This window comes from Crotalus tigris, unplaced genomic scaffold (assembly GCF_016545835.1).
Source record: "Crotalus tigris isolate CLP2741 ecotype Arizona unplaced genomic scaffold, ASM1654583v1 scf7180000017881.257975618366:2651188, whole genome shotgun sequence".
NCBI classification, from domain to species: domain Eukaryota; kingdom Metazoa; phylum Chordata; class Lepidosauria; order Squamata; family Viperidae; genus Crotalus; species Crotalus tigris.
Genome location: NW_024096698.1, coordinates 2263233 through 2283178, shown reverse-complemented (window position 1 = coordinate 2283178; position 19946 = coordinate 2263233). Strand labels below are relative to the sequence as shown.

General features: G+C 36.8%; 1 protein-coding gene across 3 annotated transcripts in view; it reads left to right on the top strand.

Annotated features, from left to right (window-relative positions):
* The window catches only part of TSHZ2 (teashirt zinc finger homeobox 2), a 384615-nt gene that overhangs the window by 269926 nt on the left and 94743 nt on the right, over positions 1-19946 (top strand). Inside the window, exon 3 of one of the 3 annotated variants that reach the window (XM_039343951.1) lies at positions 6052-6110. The exons of the other annotated variants lie outside the window; for them this stretch is intronic. The gene's annotated coding sequence lies outside the window, so the exon portion shown is untranslated. Of the gene's footprint in view, positions 1-6051; positions 6111-19946 lie in introns of those variants that run through there. 3 annotated transcript variants of the gene reach the window in all.

The window sequence follows — 19946 nt, the reverse complement described above, 5'->3', positions numbered from 1 at the left end:
TCAGAAAGTTCTTTAACAAGTTATTTTGAGATGTAATCAAAACACTGAAAGTCAGGAAAGCTATTATGAGGATTTCAAACACAATAAAAGGGAAGACATTCACATATAAATCTCATTTCAAGGAGTCTACACCCCATGCATAGGAGTCTCTCCAAAATGGCGTTTCTCCTTTGATTAAAAAGAGAACATTTTCTTTTCTTATAGAGCTGAAGGAAGATAAAGAAATGCAGGAGGAATGCTAGGTAGAGGGCTAGAAAATAGTAATGTTTGTTGTTACATTTTCATGCACATTTGGATATGCTTAGGTCTGTCAAAATGGCTCCTACAAAGAAATGAACTGTAATCCTCTAAGTCAGGTATGTCAAACTGCCGGCCCATGGGCCGGATGCATCATAATGAAACCGCACCCACCCCATTGCTGGCAATGAGGAAAAGTCGCAATACGTCACGCAACATCACGTGATGTCATGAGTTTGACATGCCTGTTCTAAGTGAAGAGAATGTACGTGGCTCAGGATTGAATGTGGAATCCTTGGAGCTGTCTGAGAAAATAGCAGAAAACAATACCCTAATCAAGGAACTACCAAGTAGGACACTACATCTCTACAATATTGGGAGGGCAAGGTGATGTATATAAACAGGGAGCACTGAAGATGTTCCTCATTGGCTAATGAAACAAGCAAACAACCAAGCTCAGAGATCACCAAGACTCCAAAGAACTGTAATACTTTGGACATCCTGAGCAAGAATTCTGCCTTGTGTGTCTTCTACCAAACCATCACTCACACAGGTCTATTAGAGCACGAGCTCTAATGAACTGCAGCATAAATCTTTCTTTTTTTAAAAAAAAAAGTTTTTGATTTTTTCATATAATTCAGTAGTACTTGTTCAACAAACGTGTTGTCTGAGTTTATCATTCACTAAGACAGATTTAATTCCTAATCCTTTATTCTTTTCTCCAGCCATTGATAAAATAAGTCCCAGGTTTGATAGTATTCTGTTTCTTCTTCTTTTTCTTTCAACCTCAAAGTAAGTCTGTCCATTTCCGCACATTCTAGTATTTTTTTTAATTATTTCTTCCTCTGGTGATATGTCTTCATTTTTCCAATATTGTGAGAATATGATTCTTGCCATTGTTATCACATGTAGAATCAAGTATATACTTTGTTTATCAATCTGTTCTGGCATTATATCTACATGTTTAAAATCTACATGTTTTCCCAACATCTTTTCTAGCCAAGTATATATTTTTGTCCAATATCTCTTTGCTTTAACACATGTCCACCATACATGATAATAAGAACCTGGCTTGTGTTTACATTTCCAACATCTATCTGACATATTTTTAAACATTTTTTGCTAAACTTGCTGGTGGCAAGTGCCATCCATGAAACATTTTCTTTGTAAGTAAGATTTTCTTTGTAAGTAAGAAGTTGACATTGTCATTTTATAGTTTCTTTCCCACAAGTTTTGCCATTCTTCTAAATCTATATTATCTATATTATTTTCTAAATCTATATTATATCCAAAATTATTTGCCCATGTTATCATTGTTTCTTTAACCTGTTCATTTTCCATTTTCAAATTCAATAAAAAGTTATACATTTTCTTAATTAATTTCTCATCAGAGGTTAATAATGTCTGATCAAACAAGTCTGTTTTTTATAAAATCCATACAATTTAACATCTTTAGCCTATCTAACTTGCATTTGTAAATATGCTCACCATGATAGATCAATACCCTGATTTTCCCTCTCTTGTTTAGATTTTAAATTCCCTTCAGAATTTAGAATATCTTTATATGTCCATATTTTTTCAAAACTGACTAAATTTGGATGTACAAATGTTTCCATTGTTGAAAGCCATCCTGGAATTTTCAAGTATATCTTACATTTTATTTTTTCCCATGACAGTAATAATGTGTTTCTAATATAGTGGTTTTGAAAATACTTATGAATCTTATTTTTCCCGTACCATAAGGAAGTGTGCCAACCAAGTTGTAAATCATATCCCTCCAAATACAACAACCTTTTATTTCTAAGAATTATCCATTCTTTTATCCATGTTAGTACAGATGCTTGATAATATAAAACCCACTCTGGCAAGCCAAAACCTCCATTTTCCTTAGCTTCTTGTAACATTTTCAATTTGATTCTAGCTTTCTTTCCTTGCCAAATAAATTTCAAAATTAGTGAATTTAATTCTCCAATTTTATAGGTATCGTTTGGAATAAAAACAATATTTTTGGTAATATATTCATTTTCACTGTAGCAATTCTTCCTAACATTAATAGTTGCAAGTTTTTCCATTTTTCCAGGTCCAGTTTTATTTTATTCAGTGATTTTGTATAGTTATCTTTTATCATTGAACATCTTGCTGTTAGATATATTCCCAAGTATTTAATCTTTTTGACTATTTGTAATTCTACTTTTTCTGACATTTGTTTTTTTGTTTATCTGTAAGATTTTTAACTATCACTTTAGTTTTTTCTCTGTTTATTTTCAGTCCTGCTATGTCTCCAAACTGTTCTATCTTTTCCAATAATTTAGGGATCATCTCTAAAGGTTCCTCTAGGATGAATATCAAGTCATCTGAAAATGCTTTCAGTTTATAAATTTCACCTTTTATTTCTAGTCCTTTAATTTCTGGGTCTTGTCTAATATTTCTATTTAAAACTTCCAAAGTTAGGATAAATAACAATGGAGATAGTGGACATCCTTGTCTTGTACCTTTTCTTATATCAAAGTTCTTTGTATAATCTCCATTTACAATCACTTTTGCTGTTTGTTTGTGGTATATTGCTTCAGTCATATTTATAAAGGTTTGTCCAAAGTCCATTGTTTTTAGTTGTTGAGTGATAAATTGCCAGGAAACATTATCAAATGCCTTTTGAGGATCTAGAAATACTAATGCCAATTGTTTCCCTGGATGCATTTCATAATATTCCAATATGTCCATTATAACTCTTAAATTATTTTTTATTTGTCTCTTTGGTAGAAATCCATTTTGATCTGGATGTCTAAATTCAGTTAGAAATCTTTTCAGTCTCTCCGCTATTATTGAAGTAAAAATCTTATAGTCTATATTTAATAATGATATCGGTCAACTGCCTTAGTCTATAATACAACCGTGAAACAAGCCAACTGCTTTAGGCTAATCCAAATGTTCCAGTTACTTTAAAGATGTAAAAAAAAACCTGTTTCCAAATAGTTTCTATTGTAGTTCAGGGTCAGGGTCAGAACATATGATTGTAGGGCAGGAGTGTCAAACTGCTGGCCCGCAAGCCAGATGCGTCATGCCGAAACCGCACCCACCCCATTGCCGGCAATGGGGAAAAAGTCACGATACATTGAGACACGTCACGTGATGTTGCGAGTTTGACACCCCTGTTGTACAGTCTTTTCTAGCATAGAGTCACATTTTTTTTTTGTTTACAACAGGTGTTATTTCAAGGTCAGGAACTTCTCTGGTTCTTTTAGTATTTTAGCATTGTTGTAGTATCTCCTTTCACCACTAGATGTTCTTATTTACTATATTGTCTATATTCAGGTTTAAAAAAATCTTTTTAAGTTGCTTTCTCACAGAAATTAGATAAGAGAATTTTTTCCATGCCGTAAGAGTTAACCAAATTTTCTTTAAATCAGTCCCAATTCCATTTTTATATATTCTTTTGTATTCCTTAATTTTGTTCTCCCATTTAAATTTTTTTGCTGCTTTTAACTCCCTTCTTCCCAAACCTTCTTGGGGTCTTTGCTTTGGAAATTTTATCCAATCATGGGATCTCTATTTCCAAGTCCACAGGGAAGAGGAATAAAAAGAAACAGTCTCAGCCAGTTCTCAGCACGTTGTTGACAATCAGTTGTTCGGCGACATGCCTCGGTTCTTTGTCTTTTTCCTGGTTGTCTGTTACTTGGGCTGCCTGTGCATTACAGGCAGCCATTCTTCCATCCATTTGAAGAGGTTCCACCATCTGCTCCAAGTTCCCAAGGCTTCCCTTCTTCTTTGTCACCTCTCCAGGGCAACTTTCTCAATCCCTTGGGATCTCCAGACAGAGCAAAATCGGGCTAGGAAGCTGGAGCTCCAGTTTCTTTCACCTGTCTCATCATGACATCAAACCAGAAGTCCAGCAGAAATCTTTCAATATATCATCTTCTTCCAACATTAGATAATCAGAACCTTTGAAAAGCTCACAAGCAAGCCATTAAGATACTCTTCCCCTATTGTTTGTCCCCAGAATCTGATAATTAGAAATATATTACCCCTAAACATAACAGAAGTTTGCTTCTAGAAAATAAAGAAAATAAAAAAATGGTAATATTGTAGCTCATAGTTTGCATGAAGAAGGTCCAGGTTTAGCCAGTACCATACTGAAACAATTAAGATTAAAAGATTCATCAATGTTCTAACTAGATAAATCAAGAATAGAGAGCTCTCTCTTTTTCCACATATGGCAAAAACTTCCATTCCTGTAGCACTAGCCAGCATGACCGTTCCAATACATTCTGCACAAGGGATTTCCTTTCAATGCTCATCATTAAATTTGTGGGTGCAGAAAATGGGTGGGCAATTCCTCTGAATTTCTCTAGGGATAGGAAATTCTTCAATTTCTTAAGTCAAGAATCCATCTTTGTGGTCACAGTAATCTATAAAAAAAGCCCTGGGCATTTAATAGAAGCAAAGAAGATAAGGGAGGTTGCAGACTGCTGGAAAGATGAATATACATATCTTGGAACTAAAGAGTCTCCTCTGTGTTAATTGCCCATCTTAGGAACATGTCTTCAATGTGCTCTTCTTAGATTTGATGGTATTTCGCATCAAATTCCAGAGGAATTTCTTTGCTTAGTACTAAAATAAATGCTATCAACTTTATTGTCACCACCTACTGATGTCATAATCCTCTTTCTTTGCCACCACCTGCTGGGTCACCGCCACCTGATGTCATATCCTCCTTTTTTATGTGGGTTGCCTTCCTTGCTCTATACTTCCACCTCTTAGTAGTTTGTGCTGAACTGCTGGCAAAGAACTGAGGGACAAGCAGAGGATGGGAGTAAGGAAATGAAAGCGCCCACCTCCAGATTTTCTCAAACAGCTGGGCCATTGTAGCAAAGCAAGAGAAGGTGAAAAGGGCTGTTACTTCTGCTTCCTTCCTCCCACACTTTAATTTCCAATAATACCTCTGCCAGCAAGCCCTATCGCATGACAATCTGCAGGATGTAAAAGCTCCTTAGATAAATTAGGCAATTGACTGCTATGTTTAACTAGACGCAGTTTGAATTAAGAAAAAATACACATTTTCTCCCTTCCCTTCCCCCGCAACTACAAGATAAATGCATATGCTTTCTGGCATTATGCTGATAGATTATTTATAATGATTTACTGCAATGTTTTTCAGAAATTCTTGTGCTATGGTGGGACCTCTCCCTCAGTGTGTGAATTGGAGAAGGGAAGGAGGGATATGAGATAACTTTACACACACACACACACACACACACACACACACACACACACGGGGGGAAGAGGGGGGAGACTTAAATACAGACTTGGTAATCATGCCAAAAGTCCATCTAATCCCACAGTCAGGCACCGTTCAAACTAGTTAAAACTCTGCTTGTTGCATTCTCACAAAGTGAGCAGGATAGTTTTAACCTTAGTTATTTTGTGACACAAATGTTAAGCTTTTTCATTCTGCTCCTTAAATACTGTCATTAAAACTATTCTACCTTTTTGCTTAGAAGATTATATTACCTGGATTTGTCTGGTCTTTTTAAAACCACCTGATTTGGTGCTTTATCGTCACCATCCTTGGTAGCAGTGAAATCTATAGTTTAACTATGCATTGTGTCAAGAAAGACAGTGTGTTTTTTTTCCCCTCTATTAATTATAATGGATGACTCAGGGGAAAAAAATCTCTGTCCTCTTGCATGATTTAATATATCTTGACCATGTTGCTTTTTACTCAACTTTGCTTAACCCCCCTCCTCCAATCCCTGTAGTCTTTCCTTGTAGAAAATGCTGTTTTCCTAATCATTTGATTTTTCTTCACATTTCCAGACTTTTTTTATGATGCATGAACAGAGATGGATTTAATTATACTTCATTTGGCCTTTTATTGCACAGAGCTAATATTCCACCTTTCTTTCGTCAGCTAATATTTAGAACAGGAAGAGCTGGCCAACAAAGCCAAGCACTGGTTCCAAATTTTTCCCTCAAATAATAACAGAAAAACAGAACCCTGGTTTTTTTGGATCTCTGTCTAAAGCTAAATTATCTTCATAGCTAAGAATCTGAAATAGTTATCTTGGGGTCATCTAAAAGAAAGTGTCAGGGCTTTGATTAAAATGCCATGACTTCTATTGTGACCATTTTGACTGCTGCTTCCTGCAAAACTAATGTTTTAAACCAACAATGAAACAACCTATTGAAAAAGTGGGTTCTCCATCTCTAAAAAAATTTAGAAGTGGCTGGGCAACCGCATCTCATGGACAGTTTAATTGGATTTCCTGCATGTTGGAAGAAGACTTTGGAAAAAAGTGGGAATGCCATTCAACTCCACAATAGACATTATATACATTGTAAAAAGTTTCCATTAAGGAGATTGTGACCTCACCTGTGCCTCAGTCATACATTAGATCAGCAGTTCTCAAACATTTTTGGTATCTGAGCTCCTTTATGTTCTTAAAAATGATTGAGGACTCCAAAGAGCATTGATTTGTGTGAATTATATCTGCCTATATTTACTGTATTAAAAATTAAGAGCTGAGAAATCTTAAAATATTTATTTGATTTTGTGGAGCCCTGAAAAAGTCTCAGGGACCTCCCAGAGTTCCTAATCTCTATGAGAACTGCTCCATCAGATTCATGGGACTTTGCTCCTAAATAGGAAATATGAATAACTGCTTCTTTTTGTTCTCACCTCAAGATACAAAGCTGTTTCTTTGGGAAATGTACTTCATTATTAATGTGAATTGTACTTTTTATATGACAACCCTTGAGGCAGTAGGGATTGACAGAGATTGCCAAATGATATATGATTGTTTCCAAGCATCTGTTCTCCCATATCACTGAGGGAGAGGGGACAATGATAAACACCAATAATGAGTGGAGAAAAAGAAAGACAAGGAAGGTTTCAGTTGGCATTTTCAAGGACACGGTCTGTACAATATTAGAGGTGCAACTTTATAAAATGATGCCACAAGAGAAGAAGTGTGGGATTAACTCTTCAGATTGGCCATCTTTTGCTACAACTAATCTCAATATAGCTACTTCTTGTGATGTACAAGAATGTCATTATAGTCCCTATTTTTTGATGGCATGTTTGTTTTTTCTAGCAGATCCATGGTGAGGTAAGAGGAATAAACTAGGAATAAAATCTAGTTAGCATTCTTCTGCAGGAAAAGCAATCAATCAATCAATCAATACATTCACTTCTGAAAATAGGTGAGACAGTTAGGCATCTTTTTCACTGCAAAACAAAAAAACAAGAACCCCAAAACAAAGTCCTGGATATTTTTTGGAATACCATGGAAGAATAGCATTCCATGATACTATATGTTTAATCACATAGAGTTTCTAAGATTGACTGCAGAAAAAGCAGCCTCTTACATATGATCCTTACATTGTTATCAGTATGCAGGACATTTTTGGTTGGGATAAGACAGAGGAGGTCAAGAGGCCTATCTCATATATTTTTAAAAATGTAACAAATTTCCCCCTAAATGAATTAGTATATTTACAGTCAGATGAAAAATTACAAATTCAGACATAACGTTGCTGTAACGTAAATGGTAAAATAAATCAAACTTATACCAAACTACACATCTCTCTTGTACTTCCAGAATCTAAGACTGAATTCTTTAAATAAGAGTAACTAAAATAAATTCTCAGAAAAGAAAAATGTAAAAACATAAGAGTGAAATGTTAGTGGATCTATATTTCATGCCTGAAATCAAGGAAGAAAAAAGTCAACATGATCAATTAGCAGAGTGAAAATTTGTCTAAAAGCACAGCTTGGAAAATAAAAAATTGTTCCATATGTTCCTTAAATTTTTCACCTCCCACGTACAAATGGGATGGGATGATCTGGCTCTACATATATATTCTTTCCCTTGTGGTACTTATAAATCAAGCTATGCATATTTGGTGGAGGATTTAACCCCAATACAGTTGACCTATGTTTTGTCTTTTTTGGATTCAAAGAGATCCCACTGTGCTGAACTTGCATTGCTCATTTTAACTTTAATTCATATCTTTCATTCTTTCTGTCTCTCCTGCCTTTGAATATCCCCACTAGGTGGTCTAGGCCTCAAGTGGAAAATTTACTGGCAAGACTAGAATGTATGAGCACATTGTTTTTCCAATATGATTTAATGACATTTCTAGCCATTCCCATGGCTGTTGAAATCCTCCGTAATTATTCCCATTGGGGGTTGGGCCTCCTGTTGGTCAGGTGAAAGCCCATACCAATGTCAAGTGCCAATAAATTTGAAATCTATAAATGCAAGAACTCCATGCTTAAGTAATACGGGGTTAAACAGAGTGCAGCAATGTATACATAAATCAGAGAGCAGATCCAAATATTTATTGGTTGAAAGAATTTAAAAAAAAATGAGATAATGACTTTGAAAAGTGATGTGCTTGTTTCTTAAAGCTCCAGCCTCTCATTTATATTTATAGCACAATCAGTATTAAGGCTATGTGAAGCTTCTATGGGCTCAGTCAGTTTGAAGGCAACTCTATTGAACCACCCTATGGCAGTAATTTCACTTCATTGAGATTCCTCAGTTCAAAGTAGCCTATCAGGATGGCCTGGCCTCATCCTGATGATTTGCAAGATCCTATAAACCAATTGTATTGTAAACCAATTCCTAGGTCCTGCCATAGGCACTTATGCCTTAGTCACTGCTCATTTGCACTACTACAATGTGCTCTCTGTGAGGCTGATATAGAATGTTTCAGGTCATGAAAGCTTTGGTTATAATGCATTTGCTAGATTTCAGCTGCTCCAACATTCTTAGGCTTATTGACTCTTCTCAGTTGTAGAAAACAGCCTTTTGAGCATGAAATATTAGGATCATGTTTTGCAAAATTTAATATTTGTGTCCAGACATTGATTTGAATAGACATTAGAAAAATGGGAGGCACATTCTCCAAATTCAGACATTCTAGAGATCTCATGTGGAAACTGGCATCCTTCAAATTGACCACACTAGTTACTGATACTAAAAAAATTAACAAGATATTCCAAAAGGTAACAAAAAAGGAGGCAACATTCAAAGACAAGATGTTTTGATTTGTGTATGCTGAAAACATTATAGACAGCATTGTATGTATATAATAAACTAATTAATGTAATGAGCTAACTTTCTTAAGCTTGGTCCCTTCAGATATATTAGACTCGTAGTAGTAGGGATGGAGGCTAGATTGGGAGGAGGAGGAGGAGGAGAAGGAGGAGGAGGAGGAGGAGGAGGAGGAGGAGACTATTTTCATACTGTATTGATACTATTATCAAGGAAATTACATGGCCTTGCCCATGAAGTCTCCAAGCATCAAGCTTGGCTCAAGGGAGATTTTACCTTACTACTAAATCCAGTTTCACACTGTGTGTAAACATGCTATTATTGAACACACATCTTCAAAAGACACATGACCATGCAAAATATAAGCCAGTTTGTACAATCCTGCACATAAACAAGATAATCCTTACAAAAGCAACTTAAATTGACAAACTAGAGATGGACCAATGGTATCTGAGTGCAAAATAATGGTAATGTTTGAGAAATTAGAATATTCTATTTTGGATACAAAGAATTGAATATAAATATCCTGATCTTCCATTTCTCTAATTTTGTCATGTATTTCTCAGCTCACCAAAGCTGCCAAAGTATGCTTTTAAAATGCATATTTTGTAATATATTAGGGATGACATCACATATTTATAATTTTTTTATTTTAATTGTTCAAAATATGTATTTGTATACTTATTTATTTATTTTCCTTTGGATTTTTTAAATTTAATATAAAAAGAAAATTGGATACATTTATGAGAAAACATGCAAAACTAATCCAGATGGGAAGCAATCCATGCACATGACAGAGAGGGAGGGGAAAAAATCCTTCTTCATTCTAATTTTTGAATTTTGTGCACTGCAATATATTTCTCTCTCTTCAAGCCATCCATCAAAAAGAGAATTTAGAGCTGTGTGGCCAAAAATTTGTTCTTTTTTGGCTGCTATCAATATGTCCAGAACAAGAAACACAAATGCAGCAATGATATATATGAAATTTCCAATTCTGTGTGAGGATTCCAGTTGCAGCCAATAATATGAAATGTGTTCATTGGGTTTGTTTGTGACAGAGTGCGTTTTAGTGTTGCCTATCTGATGTTTCCCAACCATCTCCATCTTTGTCATTGTGAGCCCATCTTTTTCAATCTAATGAACTCAAACCATCAGTGCAACTTAAGTTCGGCTGTCTGTTCTTGCATAGTTAATATTAAAAATGTACTAACAGCGCGGCTGCAAAATCAAATTATGCACATAAATATGCTGGCATAGCAGAGGAGGCGGCAGAAGCTGAAGTTAGCAACATTGATGCCAGTTCACATTTGCAAATCAACCGTCAATCTGTCATTAAACATGTTATCAAATGATGATAAGTGTATGCTTCTTGCTTGCATTGGTACGCTTATTCCCGATGTTGATGTGCATTAATGGGATAATATGCATTAACATAGTCTTGCTTGGGTGAACACAAAACATTTTTTATCCATCTAAGCTAGTTTCCCCCTGTGGCCCCCAACTAAGTGTTTTATGTTATCAAATTGCCAAAAAATGGGAAAACATATTACTTTTAATTAGCAAACCATGAATTATTATTAGTAGTATTTCATTCATTTTCCTTTAAGCCAGGCTATCTGTAGCATATTGGCAATAGGCTTAAAGAAATTTGTTGTAGTGGGGAGTTGGGGGCAGGATAAAAATCACTCTTCCTTTTGATATCAGCAATTCTGTGCTGACAATTATCTGCCGTTTTAATGCGCTGGTCCTCCTTAGGCCGAACTTTTTGATGTGATGATTTCAGATCAGTGATATGAAAGGCAAATGAAGAAATGATTTCAAGTTATGGAACCCTTTTGAATCCTAACTTAATGGTTGGAGGAAGATAAAATGATTAGTGTCTTCTAGGTGTTGTGAATATCAATCTCCACAACTGCTAACCAGTATGCCTAAAGCAAGGAATAGAGGTGGTTGTAGTCCAAAAGAAAAGCATCAAGCTGTCAATTTCTTCTTGGTGATTAAAAAAAAAAATGATACTATAGGAATCCTAATACCATATATTTTGATGATAAATGATTGAGAAGTAGTTCACCAAATGTATACTAAAAATATACTAAAACAAGTGTTACTAAGCAATATTTGTACCCTGGAAGCAGAATTTGTGTGTCAGTGGGATTACATCATAGATGCATAACCTAAAGTTCCAAATTACATTCTGTCTCTAAGACTTCAGGTGCTGCTCCGAGTCCCCAGACATGGGAAATTATGAAATAAATCATTGGGGAATAATATACTAACCAAATTTCATTTTTAAGAAAATGTATTTATTGATGTCTATGGAGATTCTTAGTCATCAAGGTCTCGGTTGTTCCAAAGATGCTTTTTTTAAAAAAAGGCAACTGGATTGAAGACGCTTCGCTTCTCATCCAAGAAGCTTCTTTTCAGAATTGAAGAAGCTTCTTGAATGAGAAGCAAAACATCTTCAAGGAAAAACAAAGTCCAGTATTCCTTTAAAAAACCCCACACCTTTGGGATGTATTATTGAATTACTTGTTTGTGAGATTTTGAGACTGCATTATTCCATAACAATTTGTGAGCTCTAAAGGGTCAAAAATACTAATAATAGAATAGTAAAAATAAAAAAAAATCCAACTTAAATACCAAATGCTTAATCAAAAAGAATTCCACAGCATCTTAGTGCACATCTTAACCCAAGTCCTGTGGAATTAATGATAGATAGATAGATAGATAGATAGATAGATAGATAGATAGATAGATAGATAGATAGATAGATAGATAGATAGATAGATAGGCAGGCAGGCAGGCAGGCAGGCAGGCAGGCAGGCAGGCAGGCAGGCAGGCACAGGCAGGCAGGCAGGCACAGGCAGGCAGGCAGGCAGGCAGATAGACCAACAGACAGACAGACAGAGATGATAGATAAATGGATGAAACATGGTAGCACTTTAGATTTATTCATGAGGTATTATAATAGTGATGGTATTTCATATGTTTTTTTCCTTAATGGTTTCTAAGCATCGATTTTGTGTTTTACACACCTGCATTTTTATCACCATGACCTTATTATTTCTACATCTCTGTTCTTGCAACTAATGCAACTGATTTCATCCTTTCCCCAGTCATGCACTTATAACCCTTGGCTACTTCACTAGTAATGCCAAACTTCAAAGTATTGATGAACAAGTTAAAAAATGCCAATCCCAATACAAACCTTAGAACTAGCACACCCTTATGGTTACAATTCAGTATTTCTACTCTCTGCCTTCCATTTTTTTAATCCATCTCCAATAGTATTATCATGTGCTAAGAAGGACATTGCTATACAATAACAAGGGACTATGTAGTGGGTGTCTCTATCCATCAAATAATTATCTAGTCACTTAAGTTAATCATTTCAATATTCATAATCCAATGTGCCAAAAAAAAAACAATTTGCATTTGAAATGTCTTTCAAATGGGAAAAGAATATTGGATAAGTGTATGCTAATACTTATTTAGCTATGACGTAGCCAAGGAATGTGTGTGAATGTGTTATCTTTCTGTAATCATTTCCCAGGAGACTGGAAGCTTCCCTGATGTCCCATTTTTTTCATTAAATCCAAAAGAAGATCCTATGACAAATTTTCCTACCTTTTTTCAAACACAAAAAGCAGCCAGAGAGGCTGTAGAATGGCAAAAAGATGTGTAACTGAACACAACAATGGTAGTACTCTTTGCCCTCTCCAACAACTTAAAAACACTACCAACATAAGGTCAAAAGATGCTCTCAAATATCTTGACAAAAAGGTAGAATAACAAAGGTGTCTTTGAGGGGTCCTTGGTGCTCTCTGAGCTTGATTGTTTTCTTGGAGATGTTTCATTGTCCAAAGTAGGTGGCATCATCACTGACGAGCACTGATTACGTTACCTAGTTTGGTAATGAAACGTCTGCAAGAAAACAGTCAAGCTCAGAGAGCACCAAGGACCCCTCACATTTCAACCCTGAGCTACAAATATTCTCCTTTATTAGAAGTGCCTTTTAGAAGAGAAGAATTCTTTAAACATATTGAAAGTCATATTTTTTTACATAATATTAGAACAGGCTTCACCCTACCCTACCACTAACATGTGGTATGGCAATGCTCCATTATGGAATGATTTGACAGTGGAACCAATCACCCAAAGAAATGTTGGGTTCTTGGAGATGTTAGTCTAACTGTTGTAATTCCATGCCAGACTGTGATCCCAGCAGCTGAGTCCGCAGAATCAGAGGAGGAGGAGGAGGAGGAGGAGCCATCAGAGTCGGAGGAAGGCTCTGATGAGTTACAAGACTCACAATCGGATGAAGAGCCTGGCCCCTCCAATCATGTTCAGGATGAGACACAGCTGTGTGGGGGAGATGAGTCAGACTTTGAGGACTCACAGCTAGACGTCATTATAGATGCTCGTAAACGAAGGCAGTTATCTAGAGCAAATCAGAGGGAGTCAATACGACAACTCCAAGGAAGGAGGAGAAGGCATTAAGAAGCCACGCCTTGGGGCTGCTTTATAAAAAAGGAAGCTGTGGGTGGTGCTAGTTGCTGAAGGCAACCGTTTGCAAAGAGCTTCAGTATCCAGGGATCATGGTTTGTGGTTTTGCCAATGAATTAATTTCTGGTTTAACTCCTGCTCTGTTTTGCTTTTGAGCCAACTATCCATTAGAAAAGTATTCTGTTGTTTGTGTTTTGGGGAAAAATGATCAGGACTGTATATGAAATAAAAAGGGTTGGTTTTTCCAGCCTACTGATAAGAAAGGGGTTGTTCTTGTGACGCAACAAGGACAGACGTAGGCTGGAACAGAACACTAATAGCCATTTGCTGGTAAAGTTTTAATCTAATCCCCGGCATGGAGCATGAGTTGGACTCAGCAGCCCCATCCCAACTTTATGATTCTTTTAAATGAGCAACTGGAAAATGAACTAATGTCTCACAATCCTGCGATCCTTAGGAAGGACACAAGGACATGGATAAAGTGGGTTTTTCATGACATAGGAATGGAAAGGGATATCATTTTGTCAGCATGAAAGTATCTGGTAGTTATCGAAGGATGGTAAGCATTTGTTCAGCCTTCCTCAAATCCTTTACCACCAACAGAGCCATTACTTAGCATTTCCAGTGTTTCTCAACCTTGACAATTTTAAGGCATGTGGACTTCAACTCCCAGAATTCCACAGCCAGCAATGCTGGCTGTGGAATTCTGGGAGTTGAAGTCCACATGCCTTAAAATGGTAGAGGTTGAGAAGCACTGTAATTTAAACTTAGGACATCTAATGTGATCATTAAGTCCTGTTATGCTGATTAGCAGCAAGGAATGGGGAAGGGTGGGGGGAGAGAAGCTGTGGGATCTGGCACATGAGCTTCTGCTGTTGTTCCTCTCACTCCTGCCTCCCTAAAGACTGACTCTTGAAACCATATTTCAATCTGCCTTTCATGCAGCTTTGGAGCATATTCAGAATTTGGAAATGACAAGGAATTTGTCAATATGCTTTCACCATATGTATTAAGCTCAATTTTTTTTAAAAAAAAATGACAGTCAGCGGCCCTTGTAATGGTACCGTATGCTTTTTTTTTCTTTGCTCCACACATTTGAGCCTGCGCTGATTTAAGCCGCCAACAAATTCAAAATGCTGGCTTGTGTAGAGGTGGTCCTATTACATAAATTATCATCCTAGTAATTCAGCTGCTAGACCACATGCAGCCACAAACAACCAGTGGTGGGATTCAGTCAGTTCGCACCACTTTGGCAGAACCGGTAGCTAATTTTTTGGGGCCCAGGCCCAGAATGGACTTCCGGAAGTGGCATCCACACAGAGAACCGGTTGTTCACATATTTGAATCCCACCACTGCACACAACCCTTGATTTCTGCTCAAGAAATTGGGAAACAACTGACCCAATCACTTAAAAATAATCATACCTCTTTTCATGGAAATAGTTGGTCAACACGTGATTCCATAAATTCCTTTAAGGAACAAAAGAATATATAGTAAAGGAATTATCCATATCAAAAGCTGTGTCTACATCTTCAGCCCAAGGAAGATGGGAGAAGGGGAATTGGAAAAGTCAACATATAGCAGTGTTTCTGCCAAGCACCAGGAAATCAGGAGATCCAGACAGTTCAAATGGGTATAAAGATTTATTATAAGCTTGAGCTCTCTTTAAGAATCTGAACTACTAATTAGCAGACGATAAAAGGAGAAGGAATTCAAAGTGGTCTGGACTTTGATCTCCTGTGGCTGTGAAGGGATTCAGGACTGATGATACATTTGACCCCTCCCTCTGGCTCAGCCTGGTCATCTCCTACAGTTTCTCAACCTTGTCAACTTTATAATGTGTGGACTTCAACTCCCAGAATTCCCCAGCTAGCTGAGAAACACTGGTCTAGAGTAAAATCAGGAAAAAATGAGGTAAAAGCAGGGATTTAAATCCTAAATAATAAAATGGATGAGAATTCTAGTTGCAGATGAAAAGTCTGTTTTGAATGTTCCTCTGTACAAAATTTCCTTATTATATAAAAAATAAGCACAGGCAGAGAGGAATGTTTCTGCTTTTTCCAATTTCTTGCTGTATTTCATCTTCTATGTATAAGTGCACTTCTTTTACCTATTTTTCTTTTTAAAATGCAGATAAATGACTTGAGAATCTGAAGTCTACTCTGTTCTTTCAGAATTTCTCAACTCATCTCCATCTCAGTCTTCTGTATGTGAATCTGACTTAAGTAAGAGAAGTGTTTTTCAGCTGATGGTACGTACCTACACAACAGCTTAGGTGGGCTGCAGGCATTCTTGGCAATTGCAACAACAACAAAAAAGTGTTGCTGGAGTTCTGAGTTGTTAAAAAAGCCCTGAATCAGGTTAAGTGAGGGGAAAAGAATTCTAGAAATCTTTTCCCTATAAAGGGGGAAAAAAATGAAATAGATCTAAACAGCAGAGAAGTATCCGAAACAGAGCTGTATAAAGATATGCTGGCAGGTTAATAATAATAATAATAATAATAATAATAATAATAACAACAACAACAATAATAATAATAATAATAAAGGTGGAGGGACCTTGGAGATCATCTAGTCCAACCCCCTGCTCAGGCAGGAAACCCTATACCATTTCAGACAAATGGCTGTCCAGTCTCTTCTTAAAAAGTTCCAGTGTTGGAGCATTCACCACTTCTGGAGGCAGGTTGTTCCACTGATTAATTGTTCTAACTGTCAGGAAGTTTCTCCTTAGTTCTAGGTTGCTTCTCTCCTTGATCAGTTTCCATCCGTTGCTTCTCGTCCTGCCTTCAGGCGCCTTGGAGAATAGCTTGACTTCCTCTTCTTTGTGGCAGCCCCTGAGATATTGGAACACTGCTCTCATGTCCCCCCTCGTCCTTCTCTTTGTTAAACTAGACATACCCAATTCTAGCAACCATTCCTTATATGTTTCAGCCTCCAATCCTCTAATCATCTTTTGTTAGAATGTAGCCATCTCATTCTGGTAGTGCAAGACAGAGCATTCCATTGCAAGAAAGGGATGGGAAGGCTAGCTGCTACACAATAATACATGGACCAGCTCTTATGTGCTATGCCAGGTCTTAATGCATTAGAAGGCCCCACTTGTACTCTTTCCAGAGCAGAATCAGACAACTCATCACAGCCAACTTGCGGTAGTATGAGTCGCCATGTCCAACTCACAAGGGACAACTCGCTGTGGGACAATTCAACATTTCAATTTAAATATTTAAAATAATTTAAAGATATATTATTTTTTGTCATTCACATTTCATTTTGTCCTTCCTTATGCATCCTTTCTTTAATGATTCTTGCTTGTTGAAATAATCCTTTTGTAAATCAACTGAAAGTTGAAAAGTACTATAATTTCAAATGTTCAGGTTTCTGGGAAGTTTTCATCACACAAAATGAGAACAGAAAACTACAGTTCCTGTTCAATTTAATTTGTATCAGATTACCATCTTAGATCCCTGTTGTTGTATCTATTACTTTCTAGGGGCTAGGACAGATACACAAACTGGGAGTGGGGAGAAAAATAAATCAATAGATTAAAATTTGACGAAAATCCTGCACGTTGCATAAGCACATTACAATTTCTCATCCAAATACGCTGGCAGACAGGCACAGAGTTTCATAAAACTTGCTATAAATCACAAATCTGAATGCCTGCAAATATACAGATGTTCTTTTCAGATAAAGCAAACATCTGGTTCCCACCAGAGTGGAACCCAGGTTCATTAATAATCTGCTGAGCATAAAATAAAATTTTAAAAATGAGACTTACCATTCAAGGATGCCAGAATGGAGAGGAAATATATCACCATTCCCTTCTCTCTTTTCATTCATTTAGCAATTTATAAGGCTGCTGAACTTGCAACTGCTACTCCGGGTGGCTGAGATACGTTAAAACATACAGAGAGAAACCCAAAGATACTTTTTTCAAAAGGCAATTAACTAGACTTTCTTCTTCAGAACTGAAGAAGCTTCTTGGGTGAGAAGTGAAATATCTTCGAGGAAAAACAAAGGAAATCCAGTTGCCTTTAGAAAACAAGGCCTGGATAACTGAGAATCTCCATAGATATACAAAGAGAAAACAAGAATAAAAACAACAAAAAACACATAGTATTACTGAGACGAAAACACACTCATATTCCAGAACCAATGCAAGAAATAAGAGACAGCTTCCACTAAGGCAGGGCATCTGAATTATTATTATTCATATGATATAGTATTATGGCAAGAAGCCAGAAGTACATATATTATTCCATCTTTGACATTGCTCCTGGGTGTACATTTTATTGAAATCAAGCCTTATATATCCTTATATATGTAAGTGTAGCCCTTATTCATAAGATCTTCCCATTGCTGCTTTTAATCATATAAACAAGGTTCTAATATAGATATAGAGAGCCTGTAGCGCTCTATAATTTGCCATGCTGGGTCAATTACTCAAATTTAAAATCTTTTTGTTTATAGAATTTACAGGATGCTCAATTCTGGGTGACTTATAATTTATGACTTTTCTCCAGAAATTGTGGGTGCTCCAACACTGGATGTTTTTAAGAAGAGATTGGACAACAATTTGACTCAAATGGTGTCGGGTTTCCTACCTGAGCAGAGGCTGGACTAGAAGACCTCCAAGATCCCTTCCAACTCCGTTATTCTGTTAAAAAAATTAGAACAGTGCAAAAATGGGGAAAGAAATCATAATGGTCCAAAGATTAAAAATGCAAATAAATACCTGGCTAAGAGGGCTTTCAACCATCACATTGTCCCAAAGCTTGGGAGAAGATCCAGGACTTATTGGCTTCCTGAAAATGTTCAGGATGGCAGCCATCCAGAATTAGGGCAAATATCATTCCAGAGGGCATGTGAGGGTGACAATAGCTCATCCTTTCTCTAATTCCTTTGCTGCACATTACATCAGTGTTTCTTCTGTCACTTGTCCTGCAATATTTATCAGTCTAAAATAATTTTAGCTTAAACAATTGCTGGGGAAAACATATTTTGAAATCTATTATCAAAACTGTCCTATCCTCCATGAGAAACGAGATGGTCTATACCATATGACACCTTAATTCATATTCATTTACTTATGTGCATATCCATGTGTTTTCTTTCTAAGTCTTCTCCCCAGCCATGTCATCTCAGACAACACTTTCTGTGATACGAAATATATAAGTAACAAGAGGATAAAATCTGCAGAATTAGTTGGCATCAATAGCACGTCTAGCAATTAATCCACTAAAGTTTAATAATTTCTCCCAAAAATGTGAAGGAAAGACAAGGAGACTCAGATAACAGTTTACCAGAGACAAGGGCCAAAATGAAAGTATTTTTTCTGGAAATAGGTGCAATTCATTGGGAAACAATTGTTTTTCATGCTCAGTGATAGGTATTGACAGTTTTGAGGAAGATATAGAAGCTGGTGAGAATAATCTGGACTTTTAGAAGGTCACTGCCTGAATAGACAACAGACCTAGAGGAACTACTGATTTAGGAATATATTTTTACCAGACTGCTCATTGGCTTTTATCTCCCTAACCGCAATGTGAACATGTCTAGCAATTGCTTTTAATGGCATATCCTCATACTTGGTCTTCATCTCGTCCTTGGCCCATTGCTGATCCAGCTTCAAGTTGTCTTTAGCTGTTCCATTTTAAAGAAGTGTTTTTCTTCTTCTCTTAAATTGGCACATTTCATGGATGACGTGGTCATGGATGTAAGTGAGAAGATAGACTTGTCCAGCTCCTATTGGTCATATCTAGCTGCTGAAGGCAGGACCCCTTCCTTCTGGCAGTAAGCATTGCACTCTATACCCATATTGGCTAGGGCTGCAGGAGAGACTGGACATCACGCTGTCACAGAGGGATCTGCTTGTGTAACATACGAATGGCATTTTCTGAAGCACTTCTCAAGACTTAGTCAGCCTCCTTTGAAAGAGTGCTCAACATATGCTTTTAAAGACAGGACAAGCATCTTTTCTGCACATAAGGACAATTTAACTGGAAAAACAGGTTTTGTATCCTCTGTGTCGTTTGTTCTGTCACCGTGTGTTTCTGCTACTTCTACCTACAGAGGTTTTGCTGAGCACTTCAGAGTCTTGCACTTTGGTGAGGTGCAGAGATCCCAGGAGAAATAGCGAGGTGT